General features: G+C 41.8%; 1 protein-coding gene across 1 annotated transcript in view; it reads right to left on the bottom strand.

Moving 5' to 3' along the window:
• The window catches only part of ACTR1A (actin related protein 1A), a 61,948-nt gene that overhangs the window by 16,023 nt on the left and 19,071 nt on the right, over positions 1–26,854 (bottom strand). The window lies entirely within an intron of this gene.

The following is a 26,854-nucleotide window of genomic DNA, read 5'->3' as shown; positions in this document are numbered from 1 at the left end:
AAAAAAACTAGAACTCAATTTTAATGCAGCATACATATCATTTCAAGATAATCCATCTCAGAGTACAAAATCTCATCTGGAAAAATCTAGATTGGAATACGATCTATTTCTCACTGAGTCAGTTGATAAATCCCTCAAACGCTCCAAACACAATTTCTACATGAATACAAACAAACCAGGTACATATTTGGCTCGGGCATTAAATTCAACTAACAAATCTTTCAAACCAATACGTTTGAAATTATCAAAAAATGTTTACACTTGTAATCCAGTTAAAATAGTCCATAAATTTCACTCACATCTCGCAACTTTATACAAGACAAACAATGAATTTAATCCTACAGAGGCTGAATCCTTCTTCTCAAAAATAACCTTACCTGAGTTATCTCAGAATCAAAAAAGCAGTTTGGATGAGCCTATAACTATAGATGAAGTTGCTAACGCCATAAAAGACCTAAAACTTAACAAAAGACCAGGCCCAGACGGCTACTCGGCTTTATACTATAAAACATTCTCAGAAATACTCTCTCCCATTCTCACTGAAACTTTTAACAAACTTCTAGATGGACATTCTTTTCGGCAAGAAACACTAATGGCAATTGTTTGTATGATCCCAAAACCCCTTTCTGATGATACTTCCTGTGTGAATTATCGGCCTATCTCTCTGTTAAACCTCGATATTAAATTATTAGCAAAAATAATAGCAAAACGCCTCAATAGCATTATAGGAAAATTAATACATAGAGATCAAGTAGGCTTCATGCCAAATAGACAGGCAGGCGATAATATACGCAGGGCAGTGTTATTGGCACATATTGCTAAAAAACGGAAAATCCCTTTATGTTTTCTATCTCTCGATATTAAGAGGGCATTTGACACAGTATCCTGGCAATATATGCAATATTCATTACAAAAATGGGGTTTTGGACCCCACTTTTTAACATGGATCAAAGCATTATATAATAAACCCAAAGCCTATATAAAATATGCTGGATACAAATCTGAAGCCTTTAATATCGAAAGAGGTACCCGACAGGGTTGCCCATTATCTCCCTTATTATTTGCCCTTATACTCGAACCCATGGCCCAATACATCAGAACAAACCAAACTATAACTGGCATTGAAGTATGAGGTATTACACACAAATTATGTATATTTGCAGACGATATATTACTTTTTCTATCATCACCACAGGTCTCTGGTCCTAACTTAATACCAGCTCTTGATGGGTTTGCAGCCCTATCCAGCCTTATGATTAATCCTAAGAAATGCCTAGTGCTTAATATTTCACTCACAAACATGGAATTGATCCCGGCTAGGGCTGCACTCCCATTCACATGGGCAGAAAAATCAATCCCATATCTTGGAATTCATTTAACAGCATCTCATTCTGACTTATTCTCAACCAATTATCCTCCTGTATTAAGACAGATCACAAATCTAATAAAACAATGGTCGCAACTTCCTTTATCCTGGATAGGGAAGATTAATGCAATCAAAATGACTATTCTACCCAAATTGCTTTATCTATTCAGAGTCCTCCCTATTCCAATTCCTTCCTATTTTTTGAGAATAGTACAAAAAAGAGCAACTTCGTTTATATGGGGCTCTTCTAAACCACGTATACCTATACACACACTACATCTTCCCAAAAATAAAGGAGGCCTGGGATACCCTAATTTTACTAACTACTACAGAGCAGCACATTTGGCCAGTCTGTCCAAATACCATGCAAAACAGGAAATCCCATTATGGGTACTTATAGAGGCTTCAGAAAATGACCCTCTATTAATATCAAATTTATTATGGCTTGATCCTAAAGACCGCTTTAAAATTCATAATCCCATAACTAAACACTTCTTATCTCTCTGGGATAAACTAAAAACCAAATATCAGTTACAATCTCCACACAATCCTCTCCTTTCTTTTATCAGAAATCCGGCCTTTTATCCGGCATGGATCTACCCAAATTCTTTTAAAGCTTGGACAACATCAGGCATTCAGACACTAAATGACTTCATAGCATCTAAATCATTCCTTTCATTCCCATCGCTTAGAGAAAAATATGATCTACCAAACTCTGAGATATTTAGATATCTCCAAATCAAAAATTTCTATACACCATTCCTAAAGGGGGATACACCATTATCCCAATTATCCATTTTTGAATCAATCTGTACAAAAGATCCATTTGCTAAAGGTACAATTTCATCACTTTATAATCAATTATATGGAGTAGCAAATCTTAATAGACCCTCTTACGTTCAGAGGTGGGAGGAGGACCTGGGACGAACTTTAGAAGACACGGACTGGTCTAACATATGGCTCACATCTAAGTCATCTTCACCCAACATCTTAGCACTGTAGACAAATTATAAAGTCCTAACTCGCTGGTACCTTGTACCCGCTAGAGTGGCAAAATATTCACCTAATACCTCAGCTCTTTGTTTTCGAGGATGCCCAGAAATAGGCACATATTTACACATATGGTGGACATGCCCAGTAATCCAAACCTTCTGGAAGGAAGTCTTCGTGATTGCATCTAAAATATTTAAAAAAATAATACAACCAGATCCATATTTAACTTTACTTAATCTAAAACCGGAATGGTTAACACTCTCTCAATTCAAACTTATGATCCAACTAATAACGGCTGCAAAACAAACAGTGGCCAAGGCATGGAAATCTCCTACATTGGTACTAGCAGAAACAATTCATAGAATGAATAATACAATGTCCCATGCTAAGATGGTAGCCATCGATCAAAATCAAATTCCAAAATTTGAAAAACTTTGGCATCCTTGGATAAAACAACAGTTCCTGTCAAACTTCAATGACTCTGTCCTGTTGCCATGGTAACAGATTAAATGACTTACAGAAACACCCATTCTAAGGCTTCAAAGAGAACTAAAAAGAATAATAAACTGACGAGCGGGACAACCTTGTGGACCATACCTCTACCTTTCAACCCTTTTTCTTCTTTCTCTTTCCTTTTCTCCACCTTACGATTAAAGCTCATTATCAGAATTTATTTGACCTATATACACTCTACTTGTAAACAATATGTATAGTAGGTATAAATCATTTAAATACCTACAAAAGTAACTAAGGAAATGATATATATCTTTAATTTAGGTTTACGTGAACCCAATGTTTAATATTTGAAATTTCATGATATTTACCTATATAAACCCTACTGTAAAACAATGAGCTTACTTTATAGATCCTTGTAAACTTACTTTATGTATCTTTATAACATTGTATACTCAATAAACTTCTTTTGACAAGGAAAACTGAATTATGTCATGTATTGCCTTCATTAAGTGTTCTTGCATAGCAAGACCACTTACTGTTATCTCACATATATATTATTCTTATTATTATAGCCAAATTTACCACCCTAACTCCTCCCACAGTTTTTACACTACATAGACAAGTAATATACCGAAACGTGCGGATTGTTCCCGAATGGTGTGCTATTACTTTGTGGAACGTTTCGCCGAATGGTTCACGAAATATCGTCGTTTTTGCAGCGAAATTGGTCCCATAGGAATGAATGGGGAAACTAGAGTGGGAGATGACAAAAGCTGGAAAATCAGAACATGATTTCTAAACTGCCGCCACTCCCTCATTTTCAAGCCCACCTACACAAATCTTATATCAAAACGTTCAGCTATCCCTGCTGCCACTAAACATGTCCACGGCTAAGCCATAGTCCTGATAGTTTTCACAATATGACCATTTGTTTGCAACTCACGCCGTCCATTGACATTCATTGAAACTACACTCTAGCCCCCTCCAAATTTGAAGGGCAATTTCTAAACTGCGACCGTGCCTTCATTTTTAATATTTCAGAGACATACTATACATCAAAATCTAGGTCTGGGTCTTGTGATTCTCACAATATAAAGATCTTCGCTGTAGGATGTATAGTTTTTAAAATACGGCCATTTATTTAGAGGTCATTTCAGGAAATTTTAGCCATTAATCAGAGTGTACTGTTAGTGTTTGTTTTGTTGCCATGGTTACCAAAGCTTCTGTTATACACAGGGGGGAAGGTGGCTGGAGCATCTCAGCTGATTACAGAGCCCGGGGGAGGGGACAGACACACCATGTACAGATTTATAATAGAGGAATATGATGGGGCAGTTTTGATGGGGTAATTCTGATGGGGCAGTTTTGATGAAGCAGTATTTGGGAAGCATAAACAGGGCATGAGCGTTGCTAGGAAACAGTGGTTGTAAACACAAGATGCTGAGACACTCCAAATGCATGTGACTTCATCTGCTAGACTTGATAATGCTTGTAGACTCCTCCCACAGTTTTCACACTACAGAGACAAATAATATACCGAAACGAGCGGATTGTTCCCGATTGGTGTGTTATTACTTTGTGGAATGTTTTGCCGAATGGTCCACGAAATGACGTTTTTGCGGCGAAATTGGTCCCATAGGAATGAATGGCTAAATGTTCAAAACTAGAGTGGGAAGTGACAAAAGCTGACAACCCCATGATCAGCCAAAACATTATGACCACCCCATGATCAGCCAAAACATTATGACCGCCCCATGTAAAAAAAAAAAAATATTTTTGAAAAAAAAAATTATTTTTGAAAAAAGTAAAAAAATAATTTTTGAAAAAAAAAAAATAATTTTTGAAAAAAAAAAAAAATATTTTTGAAAAAAAAAATATTTTTGAAAAAAAAAAATTATTTTTGAAAAAAAAATTACTTTTAAAAAAAAAATTATTTTTGAAAAAAAAATATATTTGAAAAAAAAAAATTATTTTTGAAAAAAAAAATTACTTTAAAAAAAATAATAATTTCGAAAAAAAAAATATTTTTGAAATAAAAAAATTACCTTTGAAAAAAAAAATTACTTTTGAAAAAAAAAATCATTTTTGAAGAATAAAAAAATCATTTTTGATTAAAAAAAATTCATTTTTGAAAAAAAAAATTACTTTTGAAAAAAATGTTCAGCTCTTTCAGCGAATGATGGAACTTTTTTACTACTATTTATACTTTTTACAATATTAAGCTTTTTAACACTTTTCACAGTTACTCAAGCCACTCCACCCCACCCAGTTACTCCGCCCACTCCAGTTGTAGAGGCAAGAACACTTTCACAATTTCCCCAGAAATTGTACCTTTTCTAGTTCTTATTATTCTTATTATAGCCAAATTTACCACCCTAACTCCTCCCACAATTTTTACACTACATAGACAAGTAATATACCGAAACGTGCGGATTGTTCCCGAATGGTGTGCTATTATTTTGTGGAACGTTTCGCCGAATGGTTCACGAAATATCGTCGTTTTTGCGGCAAAATTGGTCCCATAGGAATGAATGGGGAAGCTAGAGTGGGAGGTGACAAAAGCTGAAAAATCAGAACATGATTTCTAAACTGCCACCACTCCCTTATTTTTAAGCCCACCTACACAAATCTTATATCAAAACGTTCAGCTATCCCTGCTGCCACTAAACATGTCCACGGCTAAGCCATAGTCCTGATAGTTTTCACAATATGACCATTTGTTTGTAACTCATGCCGTCCATTGACATTCATTGAAACTACACTCTAGCCCCTTCAAATTTGAAGGGCAATTTCTAAACTGCGACTGTGCCTTCATTTTTAATATTTCAGAGACATACTATACATCAAAATCTAGGTCTGGGTCTTGTGATTCTCACAATATAAAGATCTTCGCTGTAGGATTTATAGTTTTTGGGAAAAAGCTTTTTGTTTAGAGGTCATTTCAGGAAATTTTAGCCATTAATCAGAGTGTACTGTTAGTGTTTGTTTTGTTGCCATGGTTACCAAAGCTTCTGTTATACACAAGGGGGGAGGTGGCTGGAGCATCTCAGCTGTGATTACAGAGCCCGGGGGAGGGGACAGACACACCATGTACTGATTTATAATAGAGGAATATGATGGGGCAGTTTTGATAGGGCAATTCTGATGGGGCAGTTTTAATGGTGGCAATATGATGGGGAAGTTTTGATAGGAATTGTATTGTGTAGAAATTACATTGTGTTGTGTATTGAGCAGTGCGTGTGAAGCATAAACAGTACATGAGCGTTGCTAGGAAACAGTGGTTGTAAACACAAGATGCTGAAACCCCCCAAATGCATGTGGCCATACCTTCATCTGCGATGCTTGATAATGCTGATAATTTACCACCCTAACTCCTCCCACAGTTTTTACACATTCGCCGAATGGTTCACGGAATATCGTCGTTTTTGCGGCAAAATTGGTCCCATAGGAATGAATGGCGAAATGTTCAAAACTAGAGTGGGAGGTGACAAAAGCTGACAACCCCATGATCATACCACCCTAACTCCTCCCACAGCTTTTAAACTACATAGACAGTAATATACCGAAGGTGAGGATTGTTCCCGATCGGTGTGCTATTACTTTGTGGAACGTTTCGCCGAATGGTCCACGAAATATTGTAGTTTTTGCGGCGAAATTGGTCCCATAGAAATGAATGGCGAAATGTTCAATGTCATTTAATTGGTGTGCTATTACCTTGTGGAACTTTGTGAAAAGCTGAAAAATACCAGTGTGAATCCGGTGAGGATTGTTCCCGATCGGTGTGCTATTACTTTGTGGAACGTTTTGCCGAATGGTCCATGAAATATCGTCGTTTTTGCGACGAAATTGGTCCCATAGGAATGAATGGCGAAATGTTCAAAACTAGAGTGGGAGGTGACAAAAGCTGACAACCCCATGATCAGTCAAAACATTATGACCACCCCATGATCAGAAAAAACATGACCGCCTAATAAAAAAAATATATATTTTTGAAAAAAAAAAAAAAAAATCATTTTTGAAAAAAAAAAAAATCATTTTTGAAAAAATAAAATTCATTTTTGAAAAAAAAAAATAAAATTCATTTAAAAAAAAAAAAAAAAAATTTGAAAAAAAAATCATTTAAAAAAAAAAAATTTGGAAAAAAAAAATCATTTTTGAAAAAAAAAAAAATTCATTTTTGAAAAAAATGTTCAGCTCTTTCAGCTAATTATGGGACTTCTTCAACTTTTTTACTACTATTGATACTTTTTTAAAATAGTTACTCAAGCCACTCCACCCAGTTACTCCGCCCACTCCAGTTGTAGAGGCAAGAACACTTTTCACAATTTCCCCAGAAATTGTAGCTTTTCTAGTTTCAGTTTCTATTAGTGAATTCCATGGATTTACATCGCTCCCATGTTATCCTCACATGCCCGCCACCATCAGTGATCCGCCTTCTTGGGGATGCTATTCAAAATCTCTACTGCTATTGGCCGCACGCCCTGTCTATTCTGGCCTAATAATTCCCTTATTGGTCGCTCTCGCCACCTGCTGTCGTACTCTCACTGTCAATTGGCTAGCAGACGACGTTTTTCCACCCCTGGCTGTGTAAACTCCGCCCACCACGCAGACTCCAAATCCCTGATGTGGATTAGAGTAAGCTCCGCCCACCAGGCAGAGTCCAATGCCTTCGGCGGGTTAGTGTAGCTCTGCCCAACACGCATATACTCCAATGCTTGCATCGGATTAGTGTAGCTCCGCCCAACACTCATACCCCTATTCCTTCATCGCTATCTTCTGGAAACTCCGCCTACACGTAGGCTGTGCAAAGCAGTCTGTGAACTCGTTTAGCTCCGCCCACCAACTCAGACTTCCGTGCCTTCTGCGAGTTAAAGTAGTTCCCGCCCACCACCCCTAGGCTGGTATGCCTCCTGTGAGTTGAGCCCCGCCTACACGTAGGCTTCAGTGGCGGCTTGAAGCTCCGCCCACTCCTTTTTATCATCATTCGCCCCCCCCTTTTGTGGAAAATCTACTTCCTTTTTTATGGAAACTCAAAAATTCTCAGTTGTCACCAGAACAGGAAGTGAGGGGAAATCTCCCATTGGGGACACCTGCCTTATATAGGGGATTCCCTTCACTTCCTGTGATGTCCTGTGCCATCTGTGATATGTAGAGATCAGCTAAGGGGGGGCGTCACCCTCATCCCAACCGATTTACTAATCCAATCAGCTGCCAGAACTTGGCGACACCCCATTTCCAGGGGGACGGTAAATATAGGTGGTTGAGTTGCACTTTTGCGCCCCCCCTCCACTAAATCCATCACAGTGGGGGAGGGGAAGTTGTACAAGTGTCGTAACCTCAGCAGCAAAAATTGACCCCCCTCTTTGGTGGGCAGAATGATGAACGGAGGGCCGCCCTGCAAACGTGTACAATACACATGAGGATATCACACTATAGCGTATGTCAGACGTCGCATGTGATTCGCACCCGCACCGCTGTGCACATCCCATGCGATGTCTGTGCCATGCAAACTCAGCCCCACAGTTTGTAGGGATGAATTCGCATTGCATTCGCACCAGAAATTGGCGCAGGACCCTTTTTTTTTTTTGGACCGCACCAGGAATCGGATCGCATGGGTGTTTGGACCCAATACGTTCCGATTCATGTTCAGAATTCGCAGTTCGCACTGATCTGTGGAGCGACATTAACTTTTGTATGGACACCCGCAAGCGGTTGGCATAGTGCAGTGTGAATCGCCGATGAATTCGAGTTGGGAACCCGCACTGGATCATTCACAGGGTTTTCCCCGCATCGCACCAGTGTGAAGCCAGCCTCTGGTTACAGTGTTTGTAAACCCCGTTCTACCACTGATAGCTACAGGTAAGTCTAGAATAAGACCCCTTTCACATTGGAGGCGTAATTCAGGCGTTAACCACTTCCGGACCGCCGCACGCCGATATACGTCATTATTTTGAAGCGGAATATCGTTGTTATGGCATCAGCTACCTGCCAAAACCACGGGATCCTCTTCTTCGTCCAGTTTCCGATAAGAGTGGTCTCTGCAGCGGAATCGCCACAAGATCACTTTTATCAGCGGCGGGAGAGGGCCCCCCCCCTCCGCCACGCTCTGGTGCCCTCCGCCGCTTACCGGAGCCGATCGGATCCTTCCCGGTGTTAGGTATGTAGATGAGTGAGGGGAAGATGGCCCCCACCCGTCTCCATAACATTGCAGGGTGGAAGCGACATCAAAACGTCACTTCCGCCCATAGCTCTTAAAGAGACATTTTTTTTTTTTAATTTTTAATTGACAAAAATATTTTTCTTTTCTTTTTATTGCATTTCAGTGTAAATATGATATCTGAGGTCTTTTTGACCCCAGATCTCATATTTAAGAGGTCCTGTCATGCTTTTTTTTTTTTCCTATTACACGGGATGTTTACCCACTTAAAGTGGAGGTCCACCCTAAAAAAGGAAATGGCATTAAAATTCATAAAAAAAATTAAAAAAAAACATTTGAGAAAATTTTTTTTTTTAACTTACCTGAAAGCCCTGTTGCTAGGCAGTCTTCCTAATCTGCCTCTTCCTATTCCGCGGCACTTCCTTCTCCTAAGGTGAGCGGCCCCATTGCCTTCTGGGACATGTGTGTGTCCCAGGAAACAACGGGGCCATTCACAGAGCGCCGCGCCGCTCGCGCATGCGCAGTAGGAAAGTTGCAGTGAAGCCGCAAGGCTCCACTGCCTGATTCCGTTAGTTAGGATGGAGGCACCGCCGGGGGGGGCGACATCACAGGCTCGCTGGACAAGTAAGTGTCCTTACTAAAAGTCAGCAGCTACAGTGTTTGTAGCTGCTGACTTTAAAAAAAAAAACAAAAACGGCCAGAACCCCCCTTTAAGGACCAGCCTCGTTTTGGATTTTAGGTGTTTACATGTTTAAAACAGTTTTTTTGCTAGAAAATTACTTGGAACCCCCAAACATTATATATTGTTTTTTTTTTTTTCTAACACCCTAGAGAATAAAATGGCGGTCAATGCAATACTTTTTTTCGCACCGTATTTGCGCAGCGGTCTTATAAGCGCACTTTTTTTTGGAAAAAATTCACTTTTTTGAATAAAAAAATAAGACAACAGTAAAGTTAGCCATTTTTTTTTTTTCATATTGTAAAATATAATGTTACGCTAAGTAAATTGATACCCAACACGTCACGCTTAAAAATTGTGCCCGCTCGTGGAATGGCGTCAAACTTTTACCCTTAAAAATCTCCATAGGCCACGTTTAAAAAAAATTCTACAGGTTGCAGGTTTTGAGTTACAGAGGAGGTCTAGGGCTATAATTATTGCTCTTGCTCTACCGGTCGCGGCGATACCTCACATGTGTGGTTTGACCACCGTTTTCAAATGTGGGCGCTACTCACGTATGCGTTCGATTCTGCGCGCAAGCTCGTCGGGACGGGGCGCTTTAAAAAGAATTTTTTTTTTTTCGTTTTCTTATTTATTTTACTTTATTTTATTTATTTTTTCACTATTTCACTGTAAAAAACTATTTGGATCACTTTTATTCCTATTACAAGGAATGTAAACATCCCAAAACCGAGTGCAGCTAAACAAGCAAGCATGTAAGGTTGTTTCCAACCTAGAAGATGGCCGCGGGTGACAGGGGGGAGGAGTCACGTTTGACGTCACCCGCGGCCATCTTCTAGGTTGGAAACAACCTTACATGCTTGCTTGTTTAGCTGCACTCGGTTTTGGAGTGCAATTTATGTGAGTACATTTCCCATTTTTTTATTTGTCTAATAAAATATTATATACAGAGAGCACTAGTTTGTCCCCTTCCTCTCTTTTATTATTGATTATTGGGAGACATCTAATGGCTTCCCCTATTTTATTATTTTTACTGTTCATGTGAAGGGTTATTATGAATTTAACTAAGTGTCAGCTTGCAACCTAGGTCATTTGTGGTTTTATTTTTTCTGCGCTGAATATTGTATATTTTTAGATTAGGTGGAAATCAGCAGTGCAAATCGCACATTTTCAAAGCCGCATCAGATTGAACCAGAGCTTTACTATATCTGGTGCACTCAGCATCCAGTGCAGCTGTGCATAGTAACCAATCAGCTTGTTCAATGAAGCATTGACATTAAAACCTGGAAACTGATTGGTTACTATGCACAGCTACACCAGATTCTGTGTGCAGCAGTTTAACCACTCTAGCCCCGGAAGGACTTACCCCCCTACCCCCCTTCCTGACCAGAGCATTTTTTGCGAAAGGCACTGCGCCGTTTTAACTGACAATTGCGCGGCCGTGCGACGTTGCACCCGAACATAATTGACGTCCTTTTTTTCCCACAAATAGAGATTTCTTTTGGTGGTATTTGATCACCTCTGCGGTTTTTACTTTTTGCGCTATAGACAAAAAAAGAGTGACAATTTTGAACAAAAAGCAATATTTTTTACTTTTTGCTATAATAAAATACCCCCCAAAAATATATATAAAAACACATTTTTTCCTCAGTTTAGGCCGATATGTATTCTTCCACATATTTATTGTAAAAAAATCTCAATAAGAGTATATTGATTGGTTTGCGCAAAAGTTATAGCGTCTACAAAATAGTGGATAGATTTATGGCATTTTTATTATTAAATTATTTTTTTAACTAGTAATGGCGGCGATCTGCGATTTTCATTGGGACCGCGACATTATGGCGGACAGATCGGACACTTTTGACACTATTTTGGGAACATTGGCATTTATACAGTGATACACTGTACTACAAATAGCCACTGATTACTGTATAAATGACACTGGCAGGGAAGGGGTTAAACACTAGGGGGAGATCAAGGAGTTAAGTGTGTTCCCTAGGTGTGTTCTAACTGTAGGGGGGATGGGCTCACTACAACATGACAGAGATCACTGCTCCCGGTGACAGGGAACAGTAGATCTCTGTCATGTTGCTAAGCAAAACAGCGAAATGCCTTGTTTACATAGGCATCTCCCCGTTCTGCCTCTCCTCGCCGCAATTGCAGGCCACTGGCGAACATCGAGTTTGCTGGACCCGCGGGCACGCTCCCGCAGCACGCGGTGGGCGCGCGCCTACTAGGCAGCAAACTCAAAGGGACATACAGGTACGCCCTTTTGCCTGCCCGTGCCATTCTGCCAGCGTAAATCGGCGTGCGGCGGTTGGCAAGTGGTTAAGGCACCAGTCACGCTTGTGCGACTTGTCATGTGACTTTGGACATGACCTGTCGCAGCCCATTCTTTTCAATGGCATACATTCAGATCAGTGCGACTAAGTGATATTGACGTCCTGTTTTTTTTTTGTTGTTTAAAAATAACAAACATGTTATACTTATCTGCTCTGTGTAAGGCCCGGTTCACACTGGTGCGATGCGAGAACCCTGCAAATCCACTGCGGGTTCCCACATCGCACCGACTCGCATGGCAGTTCACACTGCCATATGCGAATCGCTGGGGAGTGTCAATACATTGTTAACGACACCCCCAGTTCAGCTTGCATATCGCACTGCGAACTGACAGTTCGGACACGAATCGGATTGCACAGGTGTGAACAGCCATGCGATCCGATTCCGGTCCGAACAAAAAAAAGGGTCCTGTGCGTGTTTGGACCGAATGTGGTGCGATATCAGCCATACTATCTGTATGGCTGAAATCGCATCACATGTGATGTGAACAGCAGTGCGCTGTGAATCACATGCGATGTCTGGCATCGCACCAGTGTGAACCGGGCCTAATGGTTTTTCACAAAGCAGCCCAGATCCTCCTCTTCTTGGGTCTCCTGCCTGCGCTCCTGGCCCCTCCCTCCTATCGAGTGCCCCCTCAAAGGAAGCAATTTACTATGGGGGCACCCGAGCTGCTCCCCTGCCCTGTGTGTCCATTCAGACATGGAGCTGCAGCTTGACACCGCCCCCTCTCTCTCCTTATTGGCTCACTGACTCTGATTGACAGCAGCAGGAGCCAATCAGCACTCCCAGCACTGTGACTGTGATCAGGAGTAGGTAGGACTGGCTCCCAATCACATGATCGCTGTGTCAGGCAATCACAGTGATAAAGGGAGGCCAGTCAACACCACGCAAAGAGATGACATCACTCTGATCTTAAAGGGCCAGCGGAAAGGAGTTATTATCAAACACTCAAACATGAAAACAGAACACGTGCACAAAAAATCTCCAAAATCACATGCAAACACTCAGGTGTGAATCCAGGCTGAAACAGCTCTGGGCCTCTTAGCCATCATGGGTTTTGGTTGCCTGAGCCACCCTCGCCATGTGACTACAGTTCTCTACCTACCAGTCAGCAACAATATATATTCTTTAAAAGGGTTAGTTCACCTTTTCCATAAAGTACACCATGCAGTCAAGGGGCCCCAGGGTTTTCATAATCTGTATGCAGCTTTGAAATATTGTGCTGGGGTTAAATAGTTATACCTGTAGGCCATTTGGGTCACCCCTAAGGCCTGTCTGAGTAGCTCCTTGTAGCACCCTCTAGTGTGTGCTAGTTAGTAGTGTAGGTTTGTAGATTAGGTCTGTTATTGTACGAAACTTCTAGAAAGTTGTAAAAACTTTTAGAGCTATTAGGTGGAGGTTAGGAGGAACTGTTTGTAATATTTATGAGGGCCTGAGCCAATCCCCAGTAAAAGGGCTGGCAGGGGGTAGGTTTACCTCACAAATAGGCATGAACCATGCCAGCAAGGGCAGTCGGGTGGAAGATGGAGATAAAGTGCTGTAGAGACTGTCAGTGGCCCTCTGGGGTACCCCCTAGTCTAGGGTGACCAGACATCCCCGGTTTCTGGGGACAGTCCCCGGATTGAGGACACTGTCCCCGGACCAAGTCTGTCCCCAGTTTTGTCCCCGGATTGGATTTGAACAGGGGCTGGGGCAATTTCAAAGACAGCCCGTGCAGAATAAAAAGAAAAAATCTGAATTGCACCCCCCTCCTCTGCCGCTCCTACTAGCTTATGGGGGTTTATTTTTTCCATTATCTGTGTCCCTTTCTGATGATCATGTGCTGGTCGGAGCGGAGGGACTATTTCTTCAGTTTCGGGCGCATGCCCACTCAGCTCCGCTCACATGTTCTTCTGCCTTGGCTCAAGTCCCAGCCAGCCGCCTGCCTGCTTATCTCCTTGCCTTCCCTGGTGGAGTGACCTTCTTCCACTCCCCACCCAGTAGTAGCCGGGGCCCGAAGAGTAAAGTCCCATACACACTATCAGATTTTCTGCTGATTTTTGTCTTCAGATTTACCAAAACCATGTAGTGCAAGGGCCTACCTGATTGCATACAAATTGAAACTCCTATGGTTTGACCTCATATTATATGGTTTTGGTAAATCTGAAGGAAAAAATCAGCAGAAAATCTGATAGTGTGTATGGGGCTTTAGACTTGACAGGCTGTGAGGCGGGTGGCGGCGGCGGAGACAGGCAAAGAGTCGTCGATTGCTGCCATTACTAGTAAAAAAAAAAAAAAAAAAATATGTCCCCGGATTTCATTTTAAAAATCTGGTCACCTTACCCTAGTCGGGGGGGGTTTGACCTTGGGTCCGGGCATGGGTGTTGGAAGGATCCTGCCACAACACACAGAGGAAACCCTTTCTGGAGGCATGGGAACAAGTGTGAGGACAGTGTGAGTAGAGCAGCACTACTGGGGACTCGCAAGGGGGAGACTGCCATACATAGCCAGTTCTCCCTAAATACCGTGTTGTGCCAAGTCTTCATCCCTTCCCTCTGAGAGCTTCTGCAGAGTCAGCCGGGTGGGCTGGTGAGAAAGTCTGTCTGGAGGACTACTGTGAGAAGTTTGCCTGGTGGGCTAGTGAAAGGGGCAGATGCAGCCAGGTGGGTAGGCATTGACAGAAGATGTGGTGCTAGGCTCAGTGACCCCGGAAAGGAAGTGAAGGAGAAGGTGCAAGCTGTGTCACTCCAGTGTGCTACTGTTTAGGGACTGCGAGTTCCTACCTGTGATGGGCTGTTACTGAGTTGACAATCAGGCCCTGTCAGCTCCCCTAAAGGTGTGAGCCAGCAAAAACTAAGTGAGCAGGAGGCTGAAGAAGAGAAGGCTGTGCATAGAGACAATATATATAGACTATGTATAGGAAGCTGTCCCTGAACTTGTTGAAGTTTAGTGGGCATCCCATAACCTCCCCTCCCTAACCAAGATGAAACTCCCTAATAAAAATTAAAAACAAAGCTACAGGCTGTTCTCTGTCTCTGAAGTGCTGGTGAAGACTCGGTTTGCCTGGCTGTGCAGGGTGTAGGATCCCAGTTCATCTTAGGCCCCTAGGGGGGTGCGGTACATCCTACAGGTAACTGCCCATCCTGTCCTGCTGCTGGGACGCTCTAGCTGTTGGGCGCTCACCCACAGTGTCACAGGAATGAGCGTTCTCCTTGATCAAACCCCTACAAATGTTCAAGGTGCTCTCTCTCTCATTAGCAACAGCAACTGCGCTCAGCGATGAGGTGAAAGAGAACACTCACTCCTGTGATGCTGAGGGTGAATGCCCAAGGGCTGGGCCTCATTCACACTGGCACTGTCAAACCTACGTTCATATGTGTTTAGAGCACTAGTTTTTAACCTTGAGACCAGAGCCTGGAAAAAATTCTTGCAAAACCTTCCATATCCCAAAAGTACATGCTTTTAATATCTGTACTATTAAATTATGTGTAGCACTGTTTTGTAATGCTTATTTGTTAAAATAAAAACCTTTTTTCTGTAAAAAAAAAAAAAAATTATGTGTAGCACACCTGTAATTTGTGAGCGCAGAAACAGCATAAACTTGCACTTTAACTGAACTTGTTCCATTGCCTTTGTAGCACCCTGGGGTTTAGCCAGGGAGCTCCTCACACATTTACTTGCCAGGAGTAGTTATCTTGGTCGATTGATAGAGATCTATTGATTTCTCCCTAAGGCCGTGTACACACGGGTGGACTTTTCGGCATCAAAGGTCCAGCGGTCTTTCCGACGGACTTTCGACGGACTTTTGACGGACTTCCGACGGACTTTCGAACAAACGGACTTGCCTACACACAATCCCACCAAAGCCTGATGGATTCGTACGTGATGACGTACGACCGGACTAAAATAAGGAATTTGATAGCCAGTAGCCAATAGCTGACCTAGCGTTGGTTTTCTTCCGTTGGACTAGCATACAGACGAGTGGATTTTTCGACCTGACTCGAGTCCGTCGGAAAGATTTGAAACATATTTCAAATCTAAAGTCCGTCTGATTTTCACCCGAAAAAGTCAGCTGCAGGTCCGATGAAGCCCACACACGGTCGGATTGTCCGACAGATTCGTCCCGTCAGACCAGTCCGGACGAAAAGTCGGCCCGTGTGTACACGGCATTAGTTTGGCCTTGTTGCATTTTTCTCTTCTACCACTAGGTGGCCGGGTACTTGGTGGTACTAGATATGAGAAGGGCAACCCAAGGTCAGGTTATGAGTATATGAGGTATATCAGCCAATGGGAATGGGCAGGGGTTTTCTTGAATCCCTTGGCCTGCTGGTAGAACCTATATATTTGGGTCAGGTCAGGTGATCTATGTTCTGTGCCACCTGGACGGCTGTCTGGGTGGATGTGTGTCATACGCACTGGGCTGCTAGGCCGGAGATTGAGCCTATCCAGGGGGCGTCTGGCTGCCAGGCTGTGTGAGGGCCTATCCAGGAGTAAGAGGGCAGCGCAGGGTTGGGACTGCGGCTTGCAGTCCAACCAAAAGTGACGGTTTTGCCAGCCGGAGAACCTGTCGTGGTAGGAGGTAGAAGGGGAGCTGCCGCCACTAAGGGACCAACCACCTTTACCAGGGACCACAGTGAGTAACTGAAGCAAGTACTAGAACCACATTCTCACCGAAAGGGCATGGTGGAGAATCGGGAAACTTCAGGCGGTACTCAAGTCAGGGACCCAACCCGTGGAGGAGATGCTTTCAGAGCAGACTCGTGAGTCAAGCCAGGGACCTCGCCGGTTAGCAGGGGTGAAGCTTGAGAAGTATCAGGAGTGCCAAGCTAGGGACCCAGCAGGGAAGCATTGGTGACACTTGAGGGAGATACCACCACAAAGATTGAAGGAGCTCAAGGGATTCAGAGTCAGTGAATCAGTGGGTCTAGTGAGAGACCGGGAGCTCAGAGTTGAAGAACTACAAGAAGCAGTTGCAGTGAAGCTGAAGGAACTGTTACGTTTGAGTTAGGAACTGTTAAAGACTGTTGCCATAGGAGAGACAGCATTCCTGCATGTGCAGATGTGGCTCCTTGCTGGGGGCTTTCCCTGCACGGCTGTCTTCCTATTGAAGTCTCGGAGTCTGCCAATTGAAGGGTGTCCTGGCCCTAACCCTCTTTCCCCCAAAAATACAAAAAGGACTGTTAAGAGAAATAAAACCTCTTTTACATCCAAGAAGTGTCTGACGCCCAATAACTTTGTCCACCTTGCACCCACTCTGCCTCACAACCCACCACATACAGAAGGATGTCAGCTATCTTTGGCTTGGAAAGTTCTCATTAGACTGGACAAGGCCAGAGATTTTGCTGCACCTTTATCGAAACCAGCTTGTAGAAATTCTAGAATTTGCACTGAATATGGAGTGGGGTGGGGGGCCGTCCCAGGAGCTTGAGGTTGAAAATTGCAGGAATTTTTCCAAAATTTTGTATTAAGTGTAGCAAGGTCCCAGGCCTCCTTTGATCTAATGAGAACCTCCAGGGCTAGGGATAGCTGACATCCTTCTGTATGTAGTGGGTTGTGAGGCATGGTGGGTGTAGAGTAGTTACGTTATTGGGCGCCAGACACTTCTTGGATGCAAAAGGAAGTTTATTTCTCTTAACAAACCTTTTTGGGGGAGAGAGGGTTAGGGCCAGGACAACCTTAGGTAGTTGCAAGATTAATTGGCAGACTCTGAGACTTCAATAAGAAGACAGCCATGCAGGGAAAGGCATCCAGCAAGATGCCACATCTGCACGTGTAGGAATGCTGCCTCCTATGGCAACAGTCTTTAACAGTTCCAAACACAAGGCTTAACATTTCCTTCACTTTCACTACAATCACTCCTTGTAGTTCTTCAGCACACTGAGCTCCTGGTCTCTCACTAGACCCACTGATTCACTGCCATTGAATCCCTTGAGCTCTGTCAATCTTCACGGTGGTATCTTCCTCAAGCATCGCCCCCTTTTCTCTGCTGGGTCCCTAGCTTAATACTCTAGATACCTCTCAAGCTTCACCGACACTGGCCTGCTCGGTCCCTAGCTTGACACACAAGGCTGCTCTGCAAGCGTTACCTCTGCTGGCTGGGTCCCTGACTTGATTCCCACTGAAGTTTCCAGATTCTTCACCGACCCCGGTTGCTGAGAATTCTGCTTCGGTACTTGCTTCAGTTACTCACTGTGGTCCCTGGTAATAAGGCGGATAGACCCTTAGTGGTGACAGCTTCCCCTCTATCTCCGGCCACGACAGGTTCTCCGGCCGGCAGAACCGTCACTTTTGGTTGGACTGCAAACCGCAGTTCCAACCCTGCGATGCTCTCTTGCTTCTGGATAGGCCCTCAGACAGCCCAGCAGCCAGATGTGCCCAATTTCCGGCCTAGTAGCCCGGGCAGTACAACACAAGTCCACCCAGACAGCCGTCCACAGATCACCTGAGTATATAGGCTCTCCCAGCAGGCCAAGGGTTTCAAGAAAACCCTTGCCCATATTGGCTGAGATCCCCCATATACCCATAACCTGACCTAGTGGTAGAAGAGAAAAGTGCAACAAGGCCAAACTTAGGGAGAAATCAATAGATCTCTAGCAATCAACCAGGATAACTACTCCTGGCAAGTAAATTTGTGAGGAGCAACCCTGCCTAAAAACCAGGTGCTATATAAGTGTTGCTTGTGGAAACCTTCCTGAACTTTAAAAGTGTGAATATAAACTGCCTATGAGCAACCTAGACTTTGTAGTCTCTGCCCGTCAAATTTTCTTGTTCAAAAATTTTATTGGAGAAAAGAACAAGGCTTACATACAGTCAGGTCCCTTAAAAAGTGGGAGGCACATATACAGACTGTTGTAATTCCTACACCTTCACCTGATTTGGATGTAAATAGCCTCAAATTAAAGCTGAAAGTCTGCAGTTAAAGCACATCTTGTTTGTTTCATTTCAAATCCATTGTGGTGGTGTATAGAGCCAAAAAGATTAGAATTGTATCGATGTCCCAATATTTATGGACCTGACTGTATGTAGCCGGGAGTGGACTACAGTTATCTGACTTTGCAGACTGTCTGTTACTATTTTAGCCCGCTTAGTGCTGGATTTTCATCAGTGACATCATCAACTAAAGCACGGAGAAAAGCATTGTGGGAGAAGTAGTTCCCTTAACAGGCATTGCTGATTTCGCAGTATTGACTGTGAACCTCATCTCCCAAGAGACTGTCTGCTCGCAGAGGAATTGTGGGAGAGACTATATGGGGATCTGAGGATCAGGCCCATGCGGATTTGGAGGATTGCGGCCTAGTACGCGATCTATAGTCCACCGCTTCAGCCCCAGTGAGTTCCAGTTGTCAGAAGGACGCTCTGCAGCAGCGCTGAATACCGCGGAAACAGTCCACAGACGGATCCCTGTGTCCCGGTCCACCTGAAAGAGGAAGAATCGTTTGTTGGTTCCACCGGGTGACTCTGAAGACTATCAGGATTGGTGAGGGGGCTTCAGGCCCACGGATTCCATTGTTTGCCAAGTACTACACTTTCAGCACAGAACACCTGCAACATTCTCTTGGATTACAAATAGTATTGCTATCAAATGGGAGTTATTATCTTGCATTGTTCATCATCGCTTTGCTGCAGCCAGGAATCTCTGTTCTATGAGCTCCAACGTTGCTGGTGATACAGTGCAAGGCCTTTCTGTTAGGACAGTGTTGTTAGTGAGGATATACTGTATATAAAATATTAAACTCGCATAATATAGATACTCGGGGCAAACATAGCTATATGATCAAATGGGAGCAAGCTCTTGGGGAAGTCTCCCTTTCACAGCGGCAAATTATTTGGTCAGCAGCCAAAAGTTCTATCTGCACTCTCTATAAGGAAAACGCATGTCCCGAGTATCCATCATTTCAAGCCAAGTAAGATGACCATCGATTTTCCAAAGGCATTATGGCAGCAAAATGTTCAAAAAATACCTATCAGTCCCTGATCAGTTGCTCCCTTGGGAAAAGAAGGGGCATAGAAAATTAAAATTCAGCCTGACCAGTTTTGCCCCCGCTGACCGGCTGCATCAGAGGCCATAATGTGTGACGTTTAAACTTAGGGCCACCATTCAACTCTAAACTGTTTTTAAAAATGTCACCTACGGACAAATTTGGGTACTGAAGCTTGTTGTCATTTCAGTGGTGTGCATCAGTTTAAGGCTTGACATGTTGGGTATCTATTTACTCGACACAACCTCATCTTTTATATTTTACCAGAAAAGTGGATCATATATTGTGGCTGTGTGCCCTAAAGTCTATGTTAAATATGTCTTTCATTATATGTTGGTGTGTGAAACTGGACCCTGTTGTATCTTTCTTTCTTCTTTCATACAGTACATGGCAATCCTGTCAGTCAATCTTCTCTGCTTTAAGCATGGAAGCAGATCTATATTGGTGTGGTCAGTTTGTGTATTAGTATTTCTAAGTTAGAGTTAGAAGACTGTATCACTGTAGTCTGTCTTTTCTACACACACCCTGTCTTTCCCAATACGCTTCCCGCCAATTAGAGCCTGCCTTTTTTTTTGGCACACCCACACTTCCCCACCACTAATCACAGCCTACCTTTCCTGATACACTCCCTGCCCCCCCCCCCCAGCCAATCACAGCCTGCTGTTCCTGACATGCTCCCCCCATCACCAATCACAGCCTACCTTTCCTGACACCAGTGGCGGTTGGTGGTATTTTTTTTTTGGGGGGGGGCAAACAATCCTATTCTTTTATTCTGCCACCAAATACCTTATACAGCCCACTTCCTGTTTCTAGCCTTGGCTTATGACATCATGCACAGCTTTCTCTCTCTGGAGAGTTTGCCAGGAAGGGGGGGGGGATTCATAAGAGGGCCAATGAGAGCTGCAGAGCTGGAGGTGTGCCTCTGTGTAAATCCAGGCAGTAGCTTCAGCTGCCCACAGTTAAAATGGTTGCAGCCAGACTCCGTGGAGGGAGGATTCTGCAGGGTATTTGGCAAGTACAGTATATATAAAATAATATGCAAAGTGGTTGGAGGGAAGCTTCAGAATGGCAAAGATGTTTTAATTAAGTGTTCTTGCATAGCAAGACCACTTACTGTTATCTCACATATATATTATTCTTATTATTATAGCCAAATTTACCACCCTAACTCCTCCCACAGTTTTTACACTACATAGACAAGTAATATACCGAAACGTGCGGATTGTTCCCGAATGGTGTGCTATTACTTTGTGGAACGTTTCGCCAAATGGTTCACGAAATATCGTCATTTTTGCGGCGAAATTGGTCCCATAGGAATGAATGGGGAAACTAGAGTGGGAGATGACAAAAGCTGAAAAATCAGAACATGATTTCTAAACTGCCGCCACTCCCTCATTTTCAAGCCCACCTACACAAATCTTATATCAAAACGTTCAGCTATCCCTGCTGCCACTAAACATGTCCACGGCTAAGCCATAGTCCTGATAGTTTTCACAATATGACCATTTGTTTGTAACTCACGCCGTCCATTGACATTCATTGAAACTACACTCTAGCCCCCTCCAAATTTGAAGGGCAATTTCTAAACTGCGACTGTGCCTTCATTTTTAATATTTCAGAGACATACTATACATCAAAATCTAGGTCTGGGTCTTGTGATTCTCACAATATAAAGATCTTCGCTGTAGGATGTATAGTTTTTAAAATACGGCCATTTGTTTAGAGGTCATTTCAGGAAATTTTAGCCATTAATCAGAGTGTACTGTTAGTGTTTGTTTTTGTTGCCATGGTTACCAAAGCTTCTGTTATACACAGGGGGGGAGGTTGCTGGAGCATCTCAGCTCTGATTACAGAGCCCGGGGGAGGGGACAGACACACCATGTACTGATTTATAATAGAGGAATATGATGGGGCAGTTTTGATGGGGTAATTCTGATGGGGCAGATTTGATGAAGCAGTATTTGGGAAGCATAAACAGGGCATGAGCGTTGCTAGGAAACAGTGGTTGTAAACACAAGATGCTGAGACACCCCAAATGCATGTGACTTGATAATGCTTGTAGACTCCTCCCACAGTTTTTACACTACAGAGACAAGTAATATACCGAAACGAGCGGATTGTTCCCGATTGGTGTGTTATTACTTTGTGGAACTTTTTTCGCCGAATGGTCCACGAAATGACGTTTTTGCAACGAAATTTTTCCCATAGGAATGAATGGCGAAATGTTCAAAACTAGAGTGGGAGGTGACAAAAGCTGACAACCCCCTGATTAGCCAAAACATTATGACCACCCCATGATCAGCCAAAACATTATGACCACCCCATGTAAAAAAAAAAAATAATTTTTGAAAAAAAAAAAATTCATTTTTGAAAAAAAAAATATATTATTGAGAAAAAAAAAATATTTTTGAAAAAAAAAAAAAATATTTTTGAAAAAAAAAATTTATTTTAAAGAAAAAAAAAATTTTGAACCAAAAAAATTCATTTTTGAAAATAAAATAATTTTTGAAAAAAAAAAATCATTTTTGAAAAAAAAAATCATTTTTGAAAAAAATGTTCAGCTCTTTCAGCTAATGATGGGACTTCAACTATTTTACTACTATTTATACTTTTTAAAATACTAAGCTTTTTAACACTTTTCACAGTTACTCCGCCCACTGCACCCAGTTACTCCGCCCACTCCAGTTGTAGAGGCAAGAACACTTTCACAATTTCCCCAGAAATTGTACCTTTTCTAGTTACAAATTATTATGTGAGCAGACTGCAATTCCTCTTTAATGACAAAGCACAAAGAATCCAGGCAGCGGTGGGATTTGAACCCACGACTCCGCAGAGACTGGAGCTTTCTCCAGCGCCTAAGACCGCTATGGGATTTGAACCCACAACTCCGCAGAGACTGGAGCTTTCTCCAGCGGCTTAGACCGCTATGGGATTTGAACCCATGACTCCGCAGAGACTGGAGCTCTTACTCCAGCGCCTTAGACCGCTCAGCCACGCTGCCTTCTGATTAACATAGACATGTTACACTACATAGACAAGTAATATACCGAAACGTGCGGATTGTTCCCGAATGGTGTGCTATTACTTTGTGGAACGTTTCGCCGAATGGTTCACGAAATATCGTCGTTTTTGCGGCGAAATTGGTCCCATAGGAATGAATGGGGAAACTAGAGTGGGAGATGACAAAAGCTGGAAAATCAGAACATGATTTCTAAACTGCCGCCACTCCCTCATTTTCAAGCCCACCTACACAAATCTTATATCAAAACGTTCAGCTATCCCTGCTGCCACTAAACATGTCCACGGCTAAGCCATAGTCCTGATAGTTTTCACAATATGACCATTTGTTTGCAACTCACGCCGTCCATTGACATTCATTGAAACTACACTCTAGCCCCCTCCAAATTTGAAGGGCAATTTCTAAACTGCGACCGTGCCTTCATTTTTAATATTTCAGAGACATACTATGCATCAAAATCTAGGTCTGGGTCTTGTGATTCTCACAATATAAAGATCTTCGCTGTAGGATGTATAGTTTTTAAAATACGGCCATTTGTTTAGAGGTCATTTCAGGAAATTTTAGCCATTAATCAGAGTGTACTGTTAGTGTTTGTTTTGTTGCCATGGTTACCAAAGCTTCTGTTATACACAGGGGGGAAGGTGGCTGGAGCATCTCAGCTGATTACAGAGCCCGGGGGAGGGGACAGACACACCATGTACTGATTTATAATAGAGGAATATGATGGGGCAGTTTTGATGGGGTAATTCTGATGGGGCAGTTTTGATGAAGCAGTATTTGGGAAGCATAAACAGGGCATGAGCGTTGCTAGGAAACAGTGGTTGTAAACACAAGATGCTGAGACACTCCAAATGCATGTGACTTCATCTGCTAGACTTGATAATGCTTGTAGACTCCTCCCACAGTTTTCACACTACAGAGACAAATAATATACCGAAACGAGCGGATTGTTCCCGATTGGTGTGTTATTACTTTGTGGAATGTTTTGCCGAATGGTCCACGAAATGACGTTTTTGCGGCGAAATTGGTCCCATAGGAATGAATGGCGAAATGTTCAAAACTAGAGTGGGAAGTGACAAAAGCTGACAACCCCATGATCAGCCAAAACATTATGACCACCCCATGATCAGCCAAAACATTATGACCGCCCCATGTAAAAAAAAAAATATTTTTGAAAAAAAAAAAATATTTTTGAAAAAAAAAATATTTTTGAAAAAAAAATTATTTTTGAAAAAAAAATATATTTGAAAAAAAAAATATTTTTGAAAAAAAAAAATTATTTTTGAAAAAAAAATTACTTTAAAAAAAATAATAATTTCGAAAAAAAAATTATTTTTGAAATAAAAAAATTCATTTTTGAAAAAAAAAAATTACCTTTGAAAAAAAAAATTACTTTTGAAAAAAAAAATCATTTTTGAAGAAAAAAAAATCATTTTTGATTAAAAAAAATTACTTTTGAAAAAAATGTTCAGCTCTTTCAGCGAATGATGGAACTTTTTTACTACTATTTATACTTTTTAAAATATTAAGCTTTTTAACACTTTTCACAGTTACTCAAGCCACTCCACCCCACCCAGTTACTCCGCCCACTCCAGTTGTAGAGGCAAGAACACTTTCACAATTTCCCCAGAAATTGTACCTTTTCTAGTTCTTATTATTCTTATTATAGCCAAATTTACCACCCTAACTCCTCCCACAATTTTTACACTACATAGACAAGTAATATACCGAAACGTGCGGATTGTTCCCGAATGGTGTGCTATTATTTTGTGGAACGTTTCGCCGAATGGTTCACGAAATATCGTCGTTTTTGCGGCAAAATTGGTCCCATAGGAATGAATGGGGAAGCTAGAGTGGGAGGTGACAAAAGCTGAAAAATCAGAACATGATTTCTAAACTGCCACCACTCCCTTATTTTTAAGCCCACCTACACAAATCTTATATCAAAACGTTCAGCTATCCCTGCTGCCACTAAACATGTCCACGGCTAAGCCATAGTCCTGATAGTTTTCACAATATGACCATTTGTTTGTAACTCATGCCGTCCATTGACATTCATTGAAACTACACTCTAGCCCCTTCAAATTTGAAGGGCAATTTCTAAACTGCGACTGTGCCTTCATTTTTAATATTTCAGAGACATACTATACATCAAAATCTAGGTCTGGGTCTTGTGATTCTCACAATATAAAGATCTTCGCTGTAGGATTTATAGTTTTTGGGAAAAAGCTTTTTGTTTAGAGGTCATTTCAGGAAATTTTAGCCATTAATCAGAGTGTACTGTTAGTGTTTGTTTTGCTGCCATGGTTACCAAAGCTTCTGTTATACACAAGGGGGGAGGTGGCTGGAGCATCTCAGCTGTGATTACAGAGCCCGGGGGAGGGGACAGACACACCATGTACTGATTTATAATAGAGGAATATGATGGGGCAGTTTTGATAGGGCAATTCTGATGGGGCAGTTTTAATGGTGGCAATATGATGGGGAAGTTTTGATAGGAATTGTATTGTGTAGAAATTACATTGTGTTGTGTATTGAGCAGTGCGTGTGAAGCATAAACAGTACATGAGCGTTGCTAGGAAACAGTGGTTGTAAACACAAGATGCTGAAACCCCCCAAATGCATGTGGCCATACCTTCATCTGCGATGCTTGATAATGCTGATAATTTACCACCCTAACTCCTCCCACAGTTTTTACACATTCGCCGAATGGTTCACGGAATATCGTCGTTTTTGCGGCAAAATTGGTCCCATAGGAATGAATGGCGAAATGTTCAAAACTAGAGTGGGAGGTGACAAAAGCTGACAACCCCATGATCATACCACCCTAACTCCTCCCACAGCTTTTAAACTACATAGACAGTAATATACCGAAGGTGAGGATTGTTCCCGATCGGTGTGCTATTACTTTGTGGAACGTTTCGCCGAATGGTCCACGAAATATTGTAGTTTTTGCAGCGAAATTGGTCCCATAGAAATGAATGGCGAAATGTTCAATGTCATTTAATTGGTGTGCTATTACCTTGTGGAACTTTGTGAAAAGCTGAAAAATACCAGTGTGAATCCGGCCTCAATGTCATTTAATTGGTGTGCTATTACTTTGTGGAACGTTTCGCCAAATGGTTCACGAAATATCGTCGTTTTTGCGACGAAATTGGTCCCATAGGAATGAATGGCGAAATGTTCAAAACTAGAGTGGGAGGTGACAAAAGCTGACAACCCCATGATCAGTCAAAACATTATGACCACCCCATGATCAGAAAAAACATGACCGCCTAATTAAAAAAATATATATTTTTGAAAAAAAAAAAAAAATCATTTTTGAAAAAATAAAATTCATTTTTGAAAAAAAAAAATAAAATTCATTTAAAAAAAAAAAAAAAATTTGAAAAAAAAATCATTTAAAAAAAAAAAATTTGGAAAAAAAAATCATTTTTGAAAAAAAAAATCATTTTTGAAAAAAAAAAAAATTCATTTTTGAAAAAAATGTTCAGCTCTTTCAGCTAATTATGGGACTTCTTCAACTTTTTTACTACTATTGATACTTTTTAAAATAGTTACTCAAGCCACTCCACCCAGTTACTCCGCCCACTCCAGTTGTAGAGGCAAGAACACTTTTCACAATTTCCCCAGAAATTGTAGCTTTTCTAGTTGTAATATATTCTGTTGCTAGGTCTACTGTATATGCAACCCTTTCAATTAAGGCCTTATTTTGTCAATGCCAGAAAAAAAAAAGACAAATCTACAAATCATTTAGTGGTTTGCACTAATTTTGATCTGAGATATCCTTGGAAATATCAAAAATGCAATAAAACTCAAATCTGTACATCTGAGCTATTAACCTAAACATGCCCAAAATGCAGGATAACAAAATTGCATTTTTACC

Source organism: Aquarana catesbeiana, linkage group LG08, assembly GCF_042186555.1.
Source record: "Aquarana catesbeiana isolate 2022-GZ linkage group LG08, ASM4218655v1, whole genome shotgun sequence".
NCBI classification, from domain to species: Eukaryota; Metazoa; Chordata; class Amphibia; order Anura; family Ranidae; genus Aquarana; species Aquarana catesbeiana.
Note: the sequence above shows the minus strand (reverse complement) of the source record. Positions and strands in the feature narration are given on the sequence as shown.